Source organism: Xenopus laevis, chromosome 1L (genome assembly GCF_017654675.1).
Source record: "Xenopus laevis strain J_2021 chromosome 1L, Xenopus_laevis_v10.1, whole genome shotgun sequence".
Lineage (NCBI taxonomy): Eukaryota > Metazoa > Chordata > Amphibia > Anura > Pipidae > Xenopus > Xenopus laevis.
This window is the reverse complement of record NC_054371.1, coordinates 20,601,406-20,623,526: the sequence shown is the minus strand read 5'-3', so window position 1 is coordinate 20,623,526 and position 22,121 is coordinate 20,601,406.

The window sequence follows — 22,121 nt, the reverse complement described above, 5'->3', positions numbered from 1 at the left end:
CTGCAATGTTCAAATTTAAACTCATTCAATTCATCAGCGGAATATTCAATATGAGGCACAGGAAACTCATTTAAGCAAACAGAGACTTTTTAATATAAATTTTTCCGGAAGATTTCTTCATTGATTCGGCAGTTTAGTGCAAAATGATTTGTGTGATACATTTCCAAGGATCAATGCGAGCTGATTCAGAGACTAATCCAAAACAATCATTGTACAAAGTACACAAAATGCGTCGGTGAACTTTGACTGGGCATTGAACTGCCCGGCGTATTAAGGAGAGGCCGACTCAGAATTAAATGTGATCATTTCACGAAGCTTTTCATAATTTCCTTTAGCTGCTAAATTTTAGAAATGTTTCTCCTCTTGATTGAATTAGTGGAATATAAGTTTATCTTAGAACACATGAGCTGATATATGCGATCTGCACTGCAGGAATGCAAATATTCTCAGGGTAATTGATCAGTGAATGGGGATGCTAATACAGGTATAGGATCCCTTATCCGGAAACCCAATATCCAGAAAGCTCCGAATTATCTCCCATAGACTCCATTTTATCCAAATAATCCAAATTTTTACAAATTATTTCCTTTTTTTCTGTAACAATAAAACAGTAGCTTATACTTGATCCCAACTAAGACATAATTAATCCTTATTGGAAGCAAAACCAGCCTATTGGGTTTATTTGATGTTTAAATGAATTTCTAGTAGACTTAAGGCATGAAGACCCAAATTACGGAAAGATCCATTATCTGGAAAACCCCAGGTACTGAGCATTCTGGATAACAGGTCCCATATCTGTACTCAAACATAAACCAGAGGTATTTCAGCCTTGAGGGTGGGTGCTAATATTTGGCTTTGTTGCAAGTTGAGCACTTTAATTAGTACCCCTACCAAGGTGGACACAGTAGAAGACACTTCCACTCACAAAGATTGAAGCTCAGGGCTCCAAAATCATGGCAGCAGCAAGATCTCATGTGAGACGTGGCCTTCACATATGGGTCACCTTGGAACATCCCCACCTTGTGATTCAATTAAAGCTATGGATGCAGGTATTAAATACAGGACTCCCATGTAAGCAGTGCTCTGCTACTTGCATTGGATTGGATTGCAGAGCTCAGCTTACAGCTGTCAGTTGAATAGTGCATTGGACCATTGATAACTGAACCCAAATCTTGGGGCTTGAGCTACAAATCTGTCTAATTTAATGATTGTGCAATTTCTCCAGGGGGTGGTTGAATTAATACTACAAGTATGGGACCTGTTATCCAGAATCCTCGAGACATGGGGGTTTACAGATAATAGATCTTTCCGTAATTTGGATCCGCATACCTTAATCCTACTAGAAAATCAATTAAACATGAAATAAACCCAATTGGCTGGTTTTGCTTCCAATAAGGATTAATTAGTTTGGATCAAGTACTGTTTGGTACTGTTTTATTATTACAGAGAAAAAGGAAATCATTTAAAAAAAAATTGGATTATTTGAATAAAATGGAGTCTATGGGAAACAGCATTTCCATAATTTGGAACTTTCTGGATGGGTTTCCAGATAACAGATCCCATAGTTGTACAGTGAACTCACAACTGGCTAAGATCCAACATTTACAGGTCATTATTTGAAATCTTCTCTCCATGCGCCTATGGAATACACTGGAAGAATGGTGGTAATTGTGCATGTATGGGTGGACTGTGCATGTATGAACATACAGTGTCCCGTGATCATTTGACAGTACATTGGGTGCAAATGCTAGAGCACTTGGTTATGCAAAATTGCACCCTTGGTGCTCATTCAGTAACATATTCTGTCTAGAGGAAACCTATGCTCTGCTCCTCATGCCATAGAATATAGTGTAAAGGGTTCCTGAACTTGTGTGCAAGGGGGATGGGGGAATGCTGATAGGGATGGGCAAATTTTTTTGCCTCGTTTTGGCGAAAAAATGACGCCCATAGACTTGTATGGCGGTGTGCGTCACAAAAAAAAGCAGCGCGTCAAAAAAAATTTCACTGTGCGACAAAATTTTTTTGACGCCCATAGACTTTAATGGGCGTCTGCGACATTTCGCCGACAGTATCCAGGCTTGGACTAGGCCAGTGGGGCACCTGGAGAAAATTTGTTGGGCCCCAGCCCAGGTCCTCTCCCCCAACGGTCATCTACTAAAAGTTTAAGGAACAAAGGAGGTAAGCGAGATGTGACGTGACACAACATGACGCGGTGCGTACATGCACAGGGAGTGTGGATGATGGGAAGAAAATGGTGGTTGCGTTCAGGATATTTGGGATAGAGTCCTGCATGGAAACAGTTTTTAAAACCTGGACCCACTACCCACAGCCTGCATTTAACCTGACTGGACCTGCTTCCCGACCCGAAAAAGCCTTTTCTGCAACCTGATCCCCAACCAACTGACCACCATTAAAGGAACAGCAACACCAAAAAATTAAAGTGTTTTAAATTAATGACAAGATAATGCACTGTTGCCCTGCACTGTTAACATTGGTGTGTTTGCTTCAGAAACACTTCTATAGTTTATATAAACAAGTTGCTGTGTAGCCATGGCGGCAGCCATTCAAGCACAGGATACACAGTAGATAACAGATTAGTACTACTATAGTTTATATAAACAAGCTGCTGTGTAGCCATGGGGGCAGCCATTCAAGCACAGGATACACAGTAGATAACAGAGAAGTACTACTATAGTTTATATAAACAAGTTGCTGTGTAGCCATGGCGGCAGCCATTCAAGCACAGGATACACAGTAGATAACAGATTAGTACTACTATAGTTTATATAAACAAGCTGCTGTGTAGCCATGGGGGCAGCCATTCAAGCACAGGATACACAGTAGATAACAGAGAAGTACTACTATAGTTTATATAAACAAGTTGCTGTGTAGCCATGGGGGCAGCCATTCAAGCACAGGATACACAGTAGATAACAAATAAGTACTACTATAGTTTATATAAACAAGCTGCTGTGTAGCCATGGCGGCAGCCATTCAAGCACAGGATACACAGTAGATAACAGATTAGTACTACTATAGTTTATATAAACAAGCTGCTGTGTAGCCATGGGGGCAGCCATTCAAGCACAGGATACACAGTAGATAACAGAGAAGTACTACTATAGTTTATATAAACAAGTTGCTGTGTAGCCATGGGGGCAGCCATTCAAGCACAGGATACACAGTAGATAACAAATAAGTACTACTATAGTTTATATAAACAAGCTGCTGTGTATCCATGGGGGCAGCCATTCAAGCACAGGATACACAGTAGATAACAGATAAGTACTACTATAGTTTATATAAACAAGCTGCTGTGTAGCCATGGGGGCAGCCATTCAAGAAAAGGATACACAGTTAATAACAGATAAGTACTACTATAGGTTATATTATATAAACAATCTGCTGTGTAGCCATGAGGGCAGCCATTCAAGCACAGGATACACAGTAAATAACAGATCGTTTCAGCCATTCAAAGCTGAAAAAGGAGAAAAGGCACAGGATACCCAGCAGATAACAGATAAGCTCTGTAATATATAATGGGATTCCATACCTCCCAACATTTTGGAAGTAAAAAGAGGGACAAAATCTTTTTTCTGCACGTAGCGCAGTAATTTTTTGACCACACGCCTTTCTGTGGCCACACCCCCTAATTACCATGTTTGTTTTACAAAATTTGACAGGTTATAAACGTTTGAAAATATTTCTCCTTATCTAAACTGTGTTTTTGTGTCTCAAAATTGTTACAAAGTATCTTATTTGCACCTGTTAGGTGTTGTGGGCTCTCTGCTAAAAGCCAATTAAGTGAGAAACTTTGTTTCTTTTTCTGGCTGTTCAGAGCATTGAAAAGAGGGACATTCCAGTACAAATGAGGGACTGCGGGTTGAGCTGTCAAAAGAGGGACTGTCAGCTGAACCCAAAAAAAACAAGTAGCAGTCAGAGTTGTCACCCCTGCTTGTACCCATCTAACATTAATTAGGGCAGTAATCTACAGCTTCCTGTCTATGAAATAAGGATGATTCAACATCAGGGCAACTAAAATGGCAAGTCACTTTCTACCCTGAGCTGCTACTGTACTTTAGTTAGTCTGGTTTAGGTTTAGTAAACCTGGATATTTTTTATAATATTTTAAGCAGTGATAGAGCAGGTCAGTGAGTAGCGTCAGCTATAAAAGTAACAGACAGTGCATGTGACAGTGAGACTCCGCTGTGAAGATAATCAAAGCAAATATTGATTTCATTTCCAAATTATTCATCAATTTCACAGCTGAAGAGGAATATTGTATTACTCAGCTGAAGCCGATCTTAACATCTCTGCCTCTGGCTACGTGGGCAGGAACTGATGAAGGACAAAGTGGCAATAATAATATATCTATAAGCTGGAGTTGGCGGCAGCAAGGAACAGAGATGCTTATGCAGCACTTAACGGTACCCCTCTCACCATATTTATTTTAACCTAAAACTGTAATTGAAAATAAATGCATCATGGAGGACGATGTTCAGGATTAAATGTCATTCCAGCTTTGCAATGTCTATTTATTAAAGTGATATTGACACTTAAAAACTTCTCTTCATAATATTAATGTACATTACATGTTGACTATAAGTCATGTTGATCGTTTTTTTATCTGATGGTTCCGCTTTTGTATGTACAGTAATTGTTACTTGAAGTTCCTAAACCTGAAGTTTTGCCAAACTGACTGCCCCTTCTCAAGATGTCAGTTTAAGTTTTTAATGCTAACGGCCTACTGCTGCACAAATATGGCAGCCCCCTCATTGACAACATGGGGGATCACATGGGTAATGCATACCTCCCAACTGTCCCACATTACGCGAGACAGTCCCGATTTTTGCTGCCTGTCCCTCTGTCCCGGATGGTTGTAGAGATGTCCCACTGTGTCCCATCATCTTCAGATCTTCCCGGCTTCTTCCTGTGATTTTCGATTTGTTTCGGGTCTTCGTGGCTCTTTCCGGTGCAGTTGTCTTCGGGTCTTTGCGGCTTCTTCTGTCTCATTTGTCTTCAGCTCTTTGCATTGATTCGGGTCATCTCGGCTTCTTTCAACGAGTTTTCCGAACCCAAATCTCGCCCTATGAGAATTTGAGTTAAAGAGACGGACAATCAGATGCTGCTGCTGTTCTGCTGCTGTAGGCTTTGCTAAAAACACTGCTGCTGCTAAGATCTAATCTGCCTGGCAACTCTGCATTTCTCTAGTTGCTGAGTCAGAATGACTTAGAGAAATAGGGAAAGGGGTGTGTTTATGTAAAATGGGTGTGATTTTGGTGGCGTGGTCATAACACTTGTTCTAAAATTTTGGGAGGTATGGGTAATGTAAAAGCATATATCTTACAGGCACAACTTTTTCTCTGATTGCTTCTCTCCAGCACTTCCTCTGGAGTCAGTCCCTCCTCTCAGCTTCTCTCCCAGCACTTCCCCTGTAGTCAGTCCCTCCTGTCAGCTTCTCTCCCAGCACTTCCCCTGCAGGACTTCCTTTCTGTCAGCTTCTCTCTCAGCACTTCCTCTGTAGTCAGTCCCTCCTCTCAGCTTCTCTCCCAGCACTTCCTCTGTAGTCAGTCCCTCCTGTCAGCTTCTCTCCCAGCACTTCCCCTGCAGGCCTTCCTTTCTGTCAGGTTCTCTCCCAGCATTTCCTCTGTAGTCAGTCCCTCCTGTCAGCTTCTCTCCCAGCACTTCCCCTGCAGGCCTTCCTTTCTGTCAGGTTCTCTCCCAGCATTTCCTCTGTAGTCAGTCCCTCCTGTCAGCTTCTCTCCCAGCACTTCCCCTGCAGTCATTCCTTTCTGTCAGCTTCTCTCTCAGCACTTCCTCTGTAGTCAGTCCCTCCTCTCAGCTTCTCTCCCAGAACTTCCTCTGTAGTCAGTCCCTCCTGTCAGCTTCTCTCCCAGCACTTCCTCTTTGCTTCCTGCCAGCTTCTCTCTGCAGCCCTTCCTTCCTGTCAGCTCACAGGGGTAGGGATTCCTCCCACTTCCTGCACAGAATCAACAAAGATGGGACAGGTATGTATAGCCTCCCTGCATATATGTCAAAAAAATATAAAGGTGTGACCCTAAAGTCTGCATTTTACATATGATGGACAATGTTGGATGATAAACCTAATTGCATTAAATCTAACCATTTCTAGTTTTCTAACCATTTCTAGTTTTCTAATAGATTAGAATGAAGCACGCCCTTCTTTCTCATACAACTGCACCATCTTCTTGTTCTTCCAATTGACCATCACCAACTCTGCATTCATGTCTGTCTATTTGCCTATTGTACATCCCGCTCTGTTTTCTGTATGTATCTAATTAGAGCAGGCTACAAACCATGTTCTCTCAAGCCTGAAGCCACACATACACTTTGGGGAAAAAAACAAATCATAGATCATTCCCAGCTGAAGCCCAATAGCTAGTAAATACAGCACAAACATTAGTAACAATAAACCCGCTGAAAATCATAATATTTGAATGAGAAGAACCACAAATGAAGATAACTGGCCATAAGCAGGGGTTAAGGTTACTGGTATTTACTTCCTACCCAGGGGCTCTGCTGCCATTAGTCACCAGGGGCAGCAAAAAGACTAGGGTTGCCACCTGTCCAGTTTTGACCCAGACAGCCTGGTATTTTGAAGGGCTGCCCGAGTCAAAACTTCCTGCCCGGTTTCTCCTACAGCCTTTGATGAGTGTCTGGATTCTGGATGGAAGTATTTTGGACCATTCGTCCATACAAAATCTCTCCAGTTCAGTTAAATTTGATGGCTGCCGAGCATGGACAGTCTGCTTCAAATCATCCCATAGATTTTTCATGATATTCAAGTCGGGGGACTCCAGAATATTGTACTTCTCCCTCTGCATAAATGCCTTTGTAGATTTCCAAGTGTGTTTAGGGTCATTGTCTTGTTGAAATATCCAACCCCTGCGTAACTTCAACTTTGTGACTGATGCTTGAACATTATCCTGAAGAATTTGTTGATATTGAGTTGAATTCATCCGACCCTTGACTTTAACAAGGGCCCCAGTACATGAACTAGTCACACAGCCCACAGCATGATGGAACCTCCACCAAATGTGACAGTAAAAAGTGCTTTTTGTTAAGCAAAGCGCTTTTTCTTATGACCAAATAACTAAATTTTTGTCTCATCAGTCCAAAGCACTTTGTTCCAAATTTTTTAAAAATTAAAAAAAAAAAACATTTATTTTTCCAATGACTAGCCTATTTATTTAAAAAAACTTTCATTTGCAAAAAAAAAATTATTGAAACAAAAAATCGCATTGTTCTATTTGTTTATTAAAAATTTGAATTTTTACAAAAAACTCAGATAATAAGATATAGGTATGGGACCTGTTATCTAGAATGTTCAGGACCTGGGTTTTTTTGGATAAGGGATCTATCTGTAATTTGGATCTCCATACTCCAGTCCACTTAAAAATAATTTAAAAATTAATCAAACCCAATCAGTTGGTTTTGCTTCCAATATGGATTACTTATATCTTAGTTTGGGTCAAGTACAAGCGACTGTTTTATTATTACAGAGAAAAAAGAAATCTCTTTTGAAGATGTGAAATATTTGATTTACATGGAGTCTATGGGAGACGGCCTTCCTGTATTTGGAGCTTTCTGAATAACGGTTTTCGGAAAAAGGATCCCATACCTGTAGCTTGAAGGCTGAAAATACACATCCCATTAACTTCTGTAGACACTTTTAGTTGTTTTAAAAGGTTTTAGTTGTCAATTTTTTTGTAATTCAAATTTTTGAGATTCTTTTCAATTATTAAATTGCAAAAGAATTCAGTTCGGAAAAGATCAAGTTTTTTCCACCACAATTTCTCAAATCCTGGAAACATTTTTATCTTGAATTTTGATAAGTAGGCTAGTGTTTAGGGATGAGCGAAATATTTTGTAGTGTTTAGCTGAGTTTGGCCAAGAAAAAAAAACACCCATAGATGGATAGTAAAAAAAATGACATGGATTAAAAAATGGCGCACAACAAAAACACCCATTGACTTTTTTGCTGTTTCGTACGTTTTTGGCGAAGCGAAATGGATAAGATTCGCCTTTCACAGTAGCGTTGCTGGGGGTTACCCCATTTATAAATGTAGAAGGATTCATCTACCCTACATTGTAGAGGTGTTATGAGTCACAAAGTCATACAGGTCACTACAGTGGTAGGATACATTTTTTAATAGGTGTTTTTTATTTTTATAAAGTCACATTACAGAAATGCCATCACTAGCTACCAGTTAATACCGATGATATCACTACCTTTATAAAGATATAATACACAAGAGCCATGAATATCCTGTAAATTATATTATATCCTTCTAAACAGTGCTTAGTGATGTCATTGGTTATAATCGGAGCTTAGTGATGTCATTTCTGTCACATGACTCACTGAAACTTGTGTATTATAATATATAAAGTAACCCCTGTTGCAAAATATGAGGATATTAGAAGTCATTAATAATATGGTTTGTGTTAGTGCCAAAAAGTCTATATAGGTACTACTACAAAACTAATTAGTAATACATAATCAAATATTATTAAAGTTAATCATGGGGAATATACTCACAATTCACTCCAGTCCTAGGGTGTAAGTCCAAGTCAACATTTCAAAAAAGAAAAATGTGAGTGTCCTAATAAATGAAATATGTCCTAATACATTTTTCATTTTTTAATTGATTGATTCATTATTTTTGGGGGACACTCACATTTTTCTTTTTTGAAATGTTGACTTGATATTAAAAGTCATCTCAGAGTTCCATGACCTCTATAAAAACATATATGGTCATGGAATTCATCAGTAACTTATAATATCGTTATATTTTACAAAAGGGGGTACTTTATTCACTATATATTTTACAGGTTATTAATGGCTCATATTTTATATAGATGCATTAGCTCTAAATCCAGCAAATTAAAACATCTTTCACAGGGGTATAGTGTTTCTGTAGGCACCATAAATAGGGAAGCTGAAGGAATAAATATCCCATATATTTGGGACATTGCATTTAAGTACAGACCATTCAGTAGGACTAACGGGATTCATTTGCATCCACAAACTCCCCTTAACATTAACGCTCACATTACTTTGATTTTCATGACTTCTAGAAAGGTTTGCTACAATATATTGTGACATTGCACAGTACATCATTCCAGGTGACTAAAACCTATAACATTTTAGCGTGCCGTTAGAAATATTTAAGCATATTTTAATAAAAAGAACAAGATAAGAGAAATTGAAACGCCAAATGGGAAGAATTCACTGGACCGCATAACCTAGAAAAGGGCAGCAAAGATTTAAATTTCACTATAATACATTCATTTTTTTCCCCCTCTTTTGCCCAAAAGATGGTATATCATCATCCGTCTTCCTTTGGAACATTGATCTTTCAGAAACTTATAAAAAGAATTCATAGTTTCAGCATTTTCTTTGACACTTTCTATAGTAACATTATAAAGGCTGAATAGAAACATAAGTTCATCAAAGTCACCCTTGCCCTGGTCAGCTGGTTGCTTTTTTGTGACACAGAGACAAGCAACCGAGGGTCCATATGTATAGTAAATTTAGGTTCAGCATGACCTGCGTAACATATTAGGGGTCGTTCCCTGAGCACCGGTAAGTGTGGTTGTTCTAAAATGAACGCAATGCAGAGCACATATTGATGGAATTCCTTGAAAACACATGGCTGTAAATGCTTCCATCCTACTTCTTCTGATAAATGGCATATAACCAGGGCCAGACCCGCAGCTACATTTATGTTGGAAGTGTTGGTACATACATGCCACGTTGTGCTAGAAATTGCTCATTGGACACCCCAGGTGCAATCATTATTCACCCCTATTGTGGCGGGACAGCAAAAAGGGGCAATATAACTTTCTTACGATCTTTCTTGGAAAAGATATTTCCAAGAAAGATCGTTCATTTCAATACACACGTGTAGAGCTGAATCGTCAGATATACAGATAGAAACAATAGAATTCTACCTGTATGTGACGATTCAGCACTAACAATGGCCAATGTTTGGGCCCCTTCAAAGGCACCAAATCAAAATTTTCCATCCAGCTCGATCAACGAGCCGACCAATATCCAAGTCTTCTGCCGATATCGGTCAGCTCTTTTTCATCATACACGCAGCGAATATCATGTGAAATTTTGTTTTGTATGATATTATCTGTGCGTCTATGGCCACCTATACACTTACATAGAACCACATTTTTTTTTACAAGGCTGGCCCCAATATTGACCCCCAGTACACAGGTCAGTACAAAAGTGAAAATGCCTTTCAGAGGTAGGAAAGGGAATGAGGAATTAGAACTATGATGGATATATAATATGAATGCTTCAATGATTGAATGAAGAGGAGTAAATTAGAGTATTTCTGTAGAGTTGGAGTCATGTATGGATTCATGGTATATAAGCCTATATGTAGTTATATGTAAAATTTTTCTCCAAGCATGGTCTTGACTTTAATGCATTTTTAAACAAAAAAAAAACACCTATTGACTTAAATGTGTTTACCCAAATTTTCGTCATTTCACAAATTCTTCGTGCTTTCGCAAGTGATTTTTGTGAAGCAACATTTGAAATTATTAACTGAAATAGTGTGAAAAAGTTTTTTAGTAGATATATTAGTGACACTCGCGTTCTTTTGATTCCTATATTATATTTTTGGGTGTAACTAATGGCAAATGGTTTTTACTCGTCTCTGTTTGAGATGGGGAATCCAGTATATTGGGGCATGTTATCAAGCACACAGTGACTCTAAGCATAGAAAGAGAGATTGCCTTACTTCTGTTTAGGATTTATAATCCCATCGTCCTAGGTGTTGTGTAAGACGCGCCGGGAGATTTTCTAAAGTTCTTAACTCCCGGCACGTCTCTTCCCGACTAAGGGGGCAGATCTGGCGCTGACGTCTAGTCCTTGAAGTGATGCCTGCGTTACTTCGCCAGCGTTGTGATGCTTGCGTCATGACGCAAATTTGAATTTTCTGCACCGAATATTTCGCCATTTTGACAGTGCCCAAGCTGGCTTCATTTTACAGATCCTGCCTAAGCATTATTCTGTGTTTGAATTCCTGGGTTTGACTCCTGCCTGAATTTTTGAGTTCGATTCCTGCCGCCAGCCGTGACCCTTTTGTTTTTCATCTACGTCTTGCCTAATCCTTGCCGGTACCTAATTTTTGGACTTGTTACTTTGTACACACTATTCCTTGTAGATTCCACAGCAGAAGACCCAGGGCCCTAAAAGGGCGTCGGTGAACACTGGAGTCCATAGGGGTGCCCTATGCATCCGAGTGTACTCACCCATCTTAAGGTTCCAACTCACTAGTACGTTACATGTTGTCTGTCTGAAGAAGGACCTACTACACTGGAGTCAATTAATGTTCTGAGAAATTCTTATCCAGGAATACTTTCACATTAAATCTAAGAGAGTCTCAGGTTAATTTCTGTGATGGTTGGCGGGTCAATTTAAGGGAAGGAATGTGTGTGGAGCAACAATGATAAATTGAGTTTGCTTAAGCTATCATTATATTGGGATTTTTATGGACCTCGGTATTTATATCACCTAACGTTGATTGAGTAATGTGAGTTGCCTTGAGTCCCAGCTGGTCAGCAGAAGTGACAAACCTTGACAGTAAACATGAAGATATTACTGCTGCTATACTGTTCCAGGATGCAGGGATAATCCGATGCAATCTGCTTCTTGTTCTACTGTGCAACAATTTATTTTGTGCAAATATGGTCACTTGTGTATGTGCTGAAAACTTGATACTCTTTCCTTGAGTTCATTCTTTTTAAAAAAGATGCATTATGCTTTTACTTTTATAAGAATCAAATATATCATAAAAGATGCTGTAAAAATATTTATATTTGGCTTTTGGCTAAATTATCGGTAGACTAATTAAGAAGCAACAGAAACAACCCAATGTTCTTATTTATAGAGCATTGATCTAGGTCTAAGGGTGTAAAGGCACTTGTTGAGCCACCTAAAATAGCGACTGCTCAGCAGAGGTACAGTATAGATGACAATATGAGGACAGTTGCATAAAATGGTTTACAATTTCACATTTGTTAAGCACTGAAAACCCATTTTTCTCAATGGTCATAACAAGGCTTTGGCGAAGGGAAGGTCTAAAGTCTTATTGGAATGGTTGGGAACAATGGGCAGGTAAGATGTTTTAGGGTTCTGGAGTTCTGCTAAATGGAACATATTAATTGCTTTCTGTTGATACTCTGCTAGGAGGTCATTTATGGAACTTTTCTTTAGAGCTGTATGGCATCACTATACACCAAATATTCACAATACTATTCCAGGACCAGATAATAAAACGATTATGTCATACAAAGGGACCAGCCAAGCTCTTGCGCTCAACGAGGGCCATATTATTGCTTTGAGGGCCTCAACAAGCCTGCAGGAAGGAAGAATATCTGTAGTATTGGATCAGAACCTTCTGAATAGTAGGAAATGTTTCCACTGAGCTTCACAACCAAATGATGTGTGTGCAGCTCTTTACCTGTAAGCTCCTAAAGGCAAATAAGAATACTTGCATATGCAAGGAAATACACACCTTAGATACAGGAGAAATGGCCTTTTATACTGGGTACAGGGTATAATAAGAGCTATAGCATAAACTGATGGTATTTTTAGTAGTACCATTTTTTGACCTCGTGTAAGACAAAACTCAGTAAAGGAAAACCTTTAGTAATAGTCAGGCAATTTATTCTTACATAATACAACATAACAGCTTTGTCTGGGTAAGCTGTTGGAGTAACACACAGAATGTCAGCCAAGGACTTACCAAAGACACACCTCTTGGTCCAGGCATTATATAGCTTTCAGAAGGCTTTTACAATAATTGTGACAAGGGTTTCACGGAAATACCATACATAGTCTGTCTCCTCCTTGTACAATTAATGTCCAAATGATTTACTTAGTCTTACATGTTATCAAAGGAATGTTGTAACATACTGTGCCTAGCTCCAACAGTCCACAGCCTCGCAATCAGCTATCGGCTAACCAAGGCCATTGTGGTATTTCCAGTAATCTGAGCAGCACTTCAGCAGTAAGGGGCCCCAACAGACAGACTGGCGTTATGCTAACACTCTGGAATTTAAGTAACAGAGTGATGATCTTATGTTTGTATGGCCTAGTATAAGCTATATGAGTGACCATTGTCCACAGTAGACCATTAGTTCTTAAAGTCCATCCTGCCTTGGGCCTTATAGCGTTATGGCGTCATAGAGGGTGGGGGTGACAACTATCAACCCTCTGACACTAGCCATTCGTCCGTCATAGGAATTGGACCGTTCCCGATATATTTTTATAATTACAAAACATATCTTCTGCTACCCTGTGCTTTAATTAATTAAGTCTTTCATTTTCGGATACGGTTGAATTTTTCATGTAATTGTTAATGGGCCCACTAGCCAGACAGACATGTCTTAATGGGAGATTAGCTGCTCGTGGTTCATATAAGGCTAGCCATTCACATTGTGAAAGGGCTAATATCCCATTGTGTGTCTCCATCCGCACCTTCAGTATAATGAGACTTGGCTTTGAGATCAATTGACATCACCATTCTGTGATTATAGGTCCTCCAGCATGAAAAACATTCACTTGAATCACATAGCTGTACATCTTTTGTATTATTATTTTAATATGTATTTGTATGTAGTCTACTAATTTCACTCTTTCTTTATATATAGCTTTAGAATTATAAAGATTGACTTCTGTACTTTCTTCTGTATTTTTTTAGACACTGTTCAGCTGTATAGAACCCAATTTCTACAAGATAATTGGGAATTGCTAAGCTGAAATTACTTTGTTGCCTGAAAGTTAGAAATTGGAAAATATATTTTACTAACTATTTTATTCTCTCCTATCAAACATTTCTATTTTTCAATTGCACAGCCACTACCTATTAAGACGCGGGTTGTTTCAGCATTTGGTACTTACAATTTCACAAGAATTACAGTAGTTGTGTTGTCTCTTGTACAACATCTACCAGTCAATACATGCTTTTATTATTCTTCAGTAGACCACTACTGATTTGTTTTTCGGGGTTACTGTACTGAGGAGAATTACTATGGAACTACTTATAGGGGTACTAAACCTTAACAAACAGTACTATGTACACAAGCATATTCTGAGACAAATTGCAATTAGTTTTAAAAAATGTTTAAATTCATTTTGTTCAGCAGCTCTTCAGTTTTGAGCTTCAGTAGTTATCTGAAAACTGTAGTCTCACAAAGCATTAGTTTTTTTGGCTGCCGGGATCAGTGGCCCTCATTTCAGAACTTTAAAGAGGCAAAAGAGGAAAGGTAGTGTAACCCTATCAACATCCTTTCTGTTGGGGGCATATTTATCAAAGGTCGAAGGTGGAAGTAAAAAAAATTTCGAACTTCGAATTCAAAAAGACCAATCAAAGGGCCGAAGTGAGCCTACTTCGAATCGTATGATTCGAAGTAGCCATACTTCGATCTACTTCAAAGTTTTTTTTACTTTGACCTTCGATCTCCCAAACTCCCCCAATTGCCTCCATACAGGTTCTAGGAGGTCCCCCATAGGCTAAAACAGCACTTCGGCAGCTTTTAGGTGGCGAATGGTCGAAGTCGAAGTTTTAAATAGACAGTACTTCAAAAAAATTCGACCTTCAAATTTCGAAGTTTTTTCAAATTTGAATCGAAGCTGGACTATTCCCTAATCGAAGTACCCAAAAATGACTTCGAAATTCAAAGTTTTTTACTTTGAAAAGTCACTTCAACCGTTGATAAATCTGCCCCTTAGTGTTACACTCCACGTATGGAGCTTACCTGACGGCATGGGATAAACCTAAGCCACTCTGCAGTGGTATTGGGAGAGACTGGCTACCTGGTACTTATTCCTGGTACTTGTTCCTCCACTTAGTGGTATCTGGGAATGTAACTAGGAGAGGTTTCACTAGGACACAGAAATAATGCACACACAGTATTTGGTAAACTAAAAAATTCTTTATCTAAAATAAAAGTAAGTAAAGAGGATACTAATGCATACAACACTCCTGACAAGTAGCAATGGGGCCTCACTAACTAGGGCCATGCAAACTATCTCTCTAACTAAAGAAATAAAGTTGTTTACTCAGTCACAGAACCACAGTCTCTGTAATCTTCAAGTGCTCCTTTGCTATGGATGATAACTCACGTCCTAGGCACTAAAGGGCAGAGACACACGTGGAGATTCGGGGAGGATCTACATCGAATCTAAATCACCCGCGGAATGGCACACAAGGCACTTCATTTTCCAAAATCGTATGTTTCCCCGTGAGGCAACTTTGGGAACTTCGGTAAGTGAAGCGCCAGTGATTTAGTTCAGGGAGATTAGTTCAGGGAGATTAGAAGAGGCGATTTGCCACCAGTTGAATCTCCACGTGTGTCTCTGCTCTAAGATACTTTTCAATCACTCTTCAGGCGAGACAAACACTTATGGACAAGCAGTGAGACTCTAGCCCCTTTGGATGGGAAAATTATGCAGGTTCCTCCAGTCATGACTCCTCTTGGGATTCCTCCAGGCACAGTATCCAGCCTGATCCAAATCACTACTTTTGTTGGGGCCTTTCAGCTCTCTAGTCCCTTTCTTTCTCCACCTTGTGGCTTTCTTTTCCAGGCTTTCTGGCTTTCTCCTCCTCCTGGCCACTCCCAGGCTGCTGTACAACTTCATGCAGCCCTGAAATCACTGTGAAGCTGGTTGCTAGGGAACAGTGCTCCACTACAGGGGACTGTTGCATGCAGGGGGTCTGTACTACCTCCATACAGTAGCAATTAAAAAAATAATAAAACATGAAGACCAGTTTAAAAGTTGCTAAGAATAGGCCGTTCTATAACATATTAAAAGTTAACGTATAGGAGAACAAAGGCGAAATTTTTTAGTAAGGGGTTGCTCCACTTAAAATGAACTTTTAATATGATGTAGAGTGTGATATTCCGAAACAATCTGCAATTGGTTTTTATTTTTTATTATTTATGGTTTTTGAGTTAGCTTTTTATTCAGCAGCTTCAGTTTCCAAATTTCCAGTGTCTGGTTGCTAGGGTCCTCACTACTCTGACAACTATTTGAATAAGAGACTGGAATATAAATAGGAGAGGCCTGAATAAAAAGATGAGCAATAAAAAGTAGCAATAACAATACATTTGTAGCCTTGCAGAGTATTTGTTTTTAGATGAGGTCAGTGACTTGAAAGTTGGAAAGAGTCTAAAGAAGGAAAATTTTTCAAAAACTATACAAAAGAAAAAATGAAGGCCAGTGGAAAATTTGTTTAGAGGCCCAATATGATTCATAAATCTTGAAGTTTTAGAGAATCTTTTTTCTAAAAATTTTTAGAGAAAGAAATTCAATTTGCAAGAAACATAGAAATTCGAATGTTAGTAAATGGGCCCCATAGTATATGTAGTATGTTGTAGCCTTGCACATTGATTTAATAAGTATTTCTAAACAAATACATTTTTATATATGTGTATAATATAGGGATAAACACATACACACACACACACATATATATATATATACAGACATGTATAATATACTGTACTAGCGGATATATTTGCTATAACTTTTCAGCAGAAAAAAAAGAGATTCCTGAAAATGAACAGGTAGCACGTAACATGCCTGTTGCAATTTATTCTGTTAGGATGTACCAAGCTTAGGCACCACATTATTTAGCATGCCGGTGGCATATTTATTAAATCTGAGCAGTTTCCATTAAGCCTCTTGACTTAAGAGTCTTCAGGTTTATCTTGCAGCTTTACATTTATTTAAAGAAAGGAAAACTCAATTAATGTGAATATAGTTCTTTTATCTGGCTCATAGTTCTACACCACGGTAAATGAGCTGAGGTAGAAGATCAAATTAACAAATGTGCTCTCATGAATGTGAATGAGACGTTAGTGAGAAGAGAAGATAAAAACGGAGAGAGCCTGGCACCATGGAGCTCCTCACTTTCCATTATCAAGAATTGTGCACAAATCTATGGATCATCTGGCACATCTGCTTTGATCCTTGCCCATGAGCTTTCCATCTGCATGGTTGGATTTGACAAGAAGTAGTCCATTTTTGTATGTTATTTAACTGAGGGCAATGACAACAGGCACAAATCAGGGCATTCTGGAGTCTAAAAGACCAGTGTTTGGTTTATTCACCCTCACCAGAAACATTGGACCCTCACCAACCATATTAATATAAATAACTGCTCTTTCTGCTCTTGCATTGAGATCAGAGTGCTAGAGACATAATTGTAGAGGAAGCAGACCCTGTAGCTCTGGATTTAGAGGACACAGCCCTAAGTAATGAGAAATGTAATTATATATTGGTAAAACAGGTCAACTTCTGAAAGTTTGGGGAATGTAGAATTATTTTGCTATCAGTCCTGGCAATGCCATTGTAGGGATGTGAAAATCTTAGACACCCTTACACTTTACAGACAGGCACATCCCTAGTAATATGGACACCTCAGTGGGTCCTTATGGAGACCTTGTGCTTATGTAACCCCTGCAGTTCACACAGTGTACACCAGATGGCACTGTGCCAGAGTATAAAAGGTTTAGGAACCATGTGCTCTGGGTCCATTGCTTTAGCCCAACCAAGCAGGCTGGAAGGGAATGGGTGATGCCAGCGGCGTAACTACAGCTAACCGGGCCCCCCTGCAAAAAAATCTTCAGGGGCCCCCGGCTTAGCTGCACGCACGCAGTTACCTGCATGCGCATACACGCATCCGCTTCAGCGCTCACACATCTCCTGTCCTCTCCTCCGATCCGCCCCACCGCTCTGCCATTAAATTACTTGTGGCGGTCGCCGCACACAGTGTTAAAGGAATTTCCGTTCAGCAGACCCCTTGGTCCGGGCCCCTCTGTCCCCCGGGCCCCCCCACAACCGCGGGGTCTGCTGTATTATAGTTACGCCACTGGGTGATGCTGACCCTAGGCGCCTTGGCCCTAGTAATTAGACAGCTATACTCGTTTTATAGATCGCTCTAGGAGTGATAGAGAGGTTATTTAGTTGAGCAGCTCAAGGCTCCGCCGAGGAGATTAGAGGGATTAAGATCCCAGGGTATTACTGACCCAGAGTAAGGAACCAAGTGTTGAGATAGGGATGTCAGGAGTTCCCCTAGTCTGCCACTGGAAGATATCCTGAAAACCATCGCATGCTGTCAATTTACTCTCTGCTGTATATTCCCTAGCCTGTGGGGATTCAGCCTATACGTGCTGTGAGTATATGCTTCCTTTATGCTGTTGTGTATGTTCTATACTCCATTGTGGATCAATGTGCTAAAGGATCTCTGTGCTATTGTTCAATAAATATTGTTCTTGGTTCAACTGTTAAAGAACTACTGGCGCTCATCATTGTGCTATCGCATAAGGTTACAGTTACACTACACCCTTGCCTCCACCCTGCTGCGAGGACTTACCCCTGAGAAAGAGAGCTCATCGGTGGTCTCAGCCCACCAAGGAAAGTAGAGTAAACGGCCCTAGCACAAGTCAGTTTACTATAGCGCTACACCATATTTATGGCTGCCATATTTTAATTTTTAATATACTGTGGCATAAAAAAGGGTAGGGCAATGACGCCATGTAGGCTGGACGATAATATACTGTAGGTAGCGGGTGATCATGTTTTAATGATTTTGGGAGTGGGATTATGACAAATATGTCTGGAAAAAGTCAGAGCGTGGAGATTTGTCCGGTCTCAGAGCAGTGGCACCCGAGTGGATGGTTTTGAACCAGACAGCTAGGCATACACTAAATCCAGGATTCGGTTCTGGATTTGGTCTTTTTTAACAGGATTCGGATTTGGCTGAAGTGCCTGGCCGAACTGAATCAGAATGCTTAAAATCATGTGAACGGTTCTCTTTTGCCCTTCCTGACCCAAATTTAAATATGCAAATTAGGGTTCAGAATAGGCTCGGCCACTGACACTTTCAGCTACATCTAGAGCTGGAACTAAGGGAGAAGGGAAGGAAACCCCTCTCTTAACGAACAATGTTGTTTGGAGATGGGAAGAGGAAGCTACGGTCTATTGCCTAATGCAACCCTACACCTAAAGCTCTGGGTTCCAGTAGCACCACTGGTGAATACAGAAATGTAAAACCTGTAAATAAAGATCCATTTTGCTTCTTATCCCATGTTTATTAAAGACAGGCATCAAAACAAAAACAACATTTCATTCTCAATGATAATTATTCAGGAATAAAGCCCTGCAAATGTGCTTCTGTATACCAGCAAAAAAATAAATATATATATATATATATATACTCGAAAACTTGCTTGAAGCCGGCACAGCACATTTAAAGGTTAAGTGTGCCTGAGTGCAAAATGAAAACAATAAGATAACTGTCCCAAATAAGGCATGCACTCACAGGTTTTATCCAAGGCGAAAAAAATGGTGTTTGTTCAGCAGTTATTTGCTGAATAAACATAATTTTTTTCACCTTGGATAAGACCTGTGAGTGCATGCCTTATTTGGGACATATATATATATATATATATATATATATACAGGTATAGGATCCCTTATCTGGAAACCCGATATCCAGAAAGCTCCGAATTACGGAATGGCTGTCTCCCATAGACTCCATTTTATCCAAATAATGCAATTTTTTTAAAATGATTTCCTTTTTCTCTGTAATAATAAAACAGTAGCTTGTACTTGATCCCAACTAAGATATAATTAATCCTTATTGGAAGCAAAACCAGCCAATTGGGTTTATTTAATGTTTAAACGAATTTCTAGTAGACTTAAGGCATGAAGACCCAAATTACGGAAAGATCTGTTATCCGGAAAACCCCAGGTCCCAAGCATTCTGGATAACAGGTCCCATACCTGTATGTATATATATATATATATGTGTGTGATTTTATTTCCTTGCTTGATAAAAACAAATGCATTATTTTCTACTGGATCAGGTCAAAAGGAGGCATCCTACAAACACGTTGGAATTGACTCTGAATGCAATTCTGTTTAGATTACATATTTCTAGTGGAAGTGAATCCATGAAATATGATAAAGTCCTAATAATAATGCCAATTCAATGTTAGGTTAGGAATAAGATTACACCGAGCGAGTTCCTACTGACTCCTAGGAAACACAATAGCCCTCAGTCTAAATGATGAAACTTTAAATGAATAGTTGACCTTTCTTGAATGACATGTGACCTGTAAGATATCTGAGCGGTACATCAATGCTCTTTGTGGAAAATTGCTGTCTGCTGGCTGCAAATAAACAATATGATAGAAAAATATGGCCTCGATATTACTTTGTGCGACGGCAAAAATGGTATTTCTTCAGTCTGGGTTTAACTCATCTGTGGCTTCTTGGCATATCTTTTTTTTTTCTGATTGTGATCAAGATATTTTCATATTTGAGGAAGAATAATTTATCTAGGAAATGTTTTGTGTGTACTTAAAAAAAATGTAAAAACAAATAATTATTCCAGTTCCTTGTGCATTTCCAGGAAATACTGTAGGTATTTTTTTAATTTGACTTTGATGCTGCAATATATAACTTGATATATTTGTAGGAAGTTTTAGAGCAGTGATCCCCAACCAGTGGCTCATGAAAAACATGTTGCTCTCCAACCCCTTGGATGTTGCTCTCAGTGGCCTCAAAGCAGGTGCTTATTTTTGAATTCCAGGCTTGGAGACAAGTTTTGGTTGTATAAAAACCAGGTGCACTGCCAAACAGAGTCTCCTATAGGCTGTGAGTCCACATAGGGGCTACCAATAGCCAATCACAAGCCTTATTTGGCACCACCCAGGAAAATGTTATGTGATTGTGTTGCTCCCCAACTTTTTTTTTTTCCTTTAAATCTGAATGTTGCTCACGGGTGAAAAAGGTTGGGGATCCCTGCCTTAGAGGAACATTGCCCACCTTCTTGTATCCCTGTGCAACTTGCTTTGATCTATAACTTTTCCATAGAGCTAATTTTCTCATTTATTCCTAATACTAGATAGTTGCCCTTCCCTGTCTTGGTTTTAATATACAGGTATAGGATCCCTTATGCGGAAACCCGATATCCAGAAAGCTCCGAATTATGGAATGGCTGTCTCCCATAGACTCCATTTTATCCAAATAATCCAAATTTTTAAAAATGATTTCCTTTTTCTCTGTAATAATAAAACAGTAGCTTGTACTTGATCCCAACTAAGATATAATTAATCCTTATTGGAAGCAAAACCAGCCTATTGGGTTTATTAAATGTTTAAATTAATTTCTAGTAGACTTAAGGTATGAAGACCCAAATTACGGGAAGATCCGTTATCCAGAAAAACCCCAGGTCCCGAGCATTCTGGATAACAGGTCCCGTACCTGTACTTGATATGTGACCCCCACATTTTTTTTTGTAGCCACTTGTTCATTGAAGGGCTCTACCTTCTTTCTTGTATGACCTCATTATTTTTTATAATCATACCCCCAGACAGACCCTTCTCTGAAGAAACACAAATTTTCAGTTATTTCTTGATCCCTATGAAATGTTGGACGGATCTCCCCCTGATTCTTATTAAACAATAACCACTTTGAGGCTGCTTGCTATAGTAAAATGTACTTTGGGTAGCAGAGTTTGATTGCAAGGGTCATTATTTGGTTTAATAAGAGGTAGAAACATTCTACTCACTCAGTTTTTCTTCTTTGTGTTTACATAGTATCTAGTGATGGGCAAATTTATTCGCCAGGCGCGAATTCGCGGCGAATTCGCGCAATTCGCCGCCAGCGAATAAATTCGCGAAACGCCCGCGAAAATTTGCCGTTTCGCGAATTTTTCGACGTCTCGCGAATTTCGTGCGAAATTCGCGAGACGTCGAAAAATTCGCGAAACGGCAAATTTTCGCGGGCGTTTCGCGAATTTATTTGCTGGCGGCCGTTTTCGGCGAAGCGAAACGGCGCAAATTCGCCCATCACTAATAGTATCTATTAATATCTGAATGTCGATGTTTTCTTGAATCCACATAGTGGTTTCTGTATCTTTCTATACAGTATAAATAGGAGAGTCTGCATTATGTTAATTCATGAATGTGAAAAAAACTGGATTTTTCCGATCACCATTGGGGTCAGGAAGGAATTTTTGTGGCAGTGGCTTCAGGCTGGGTTTTTTGCCTTCCTCTGG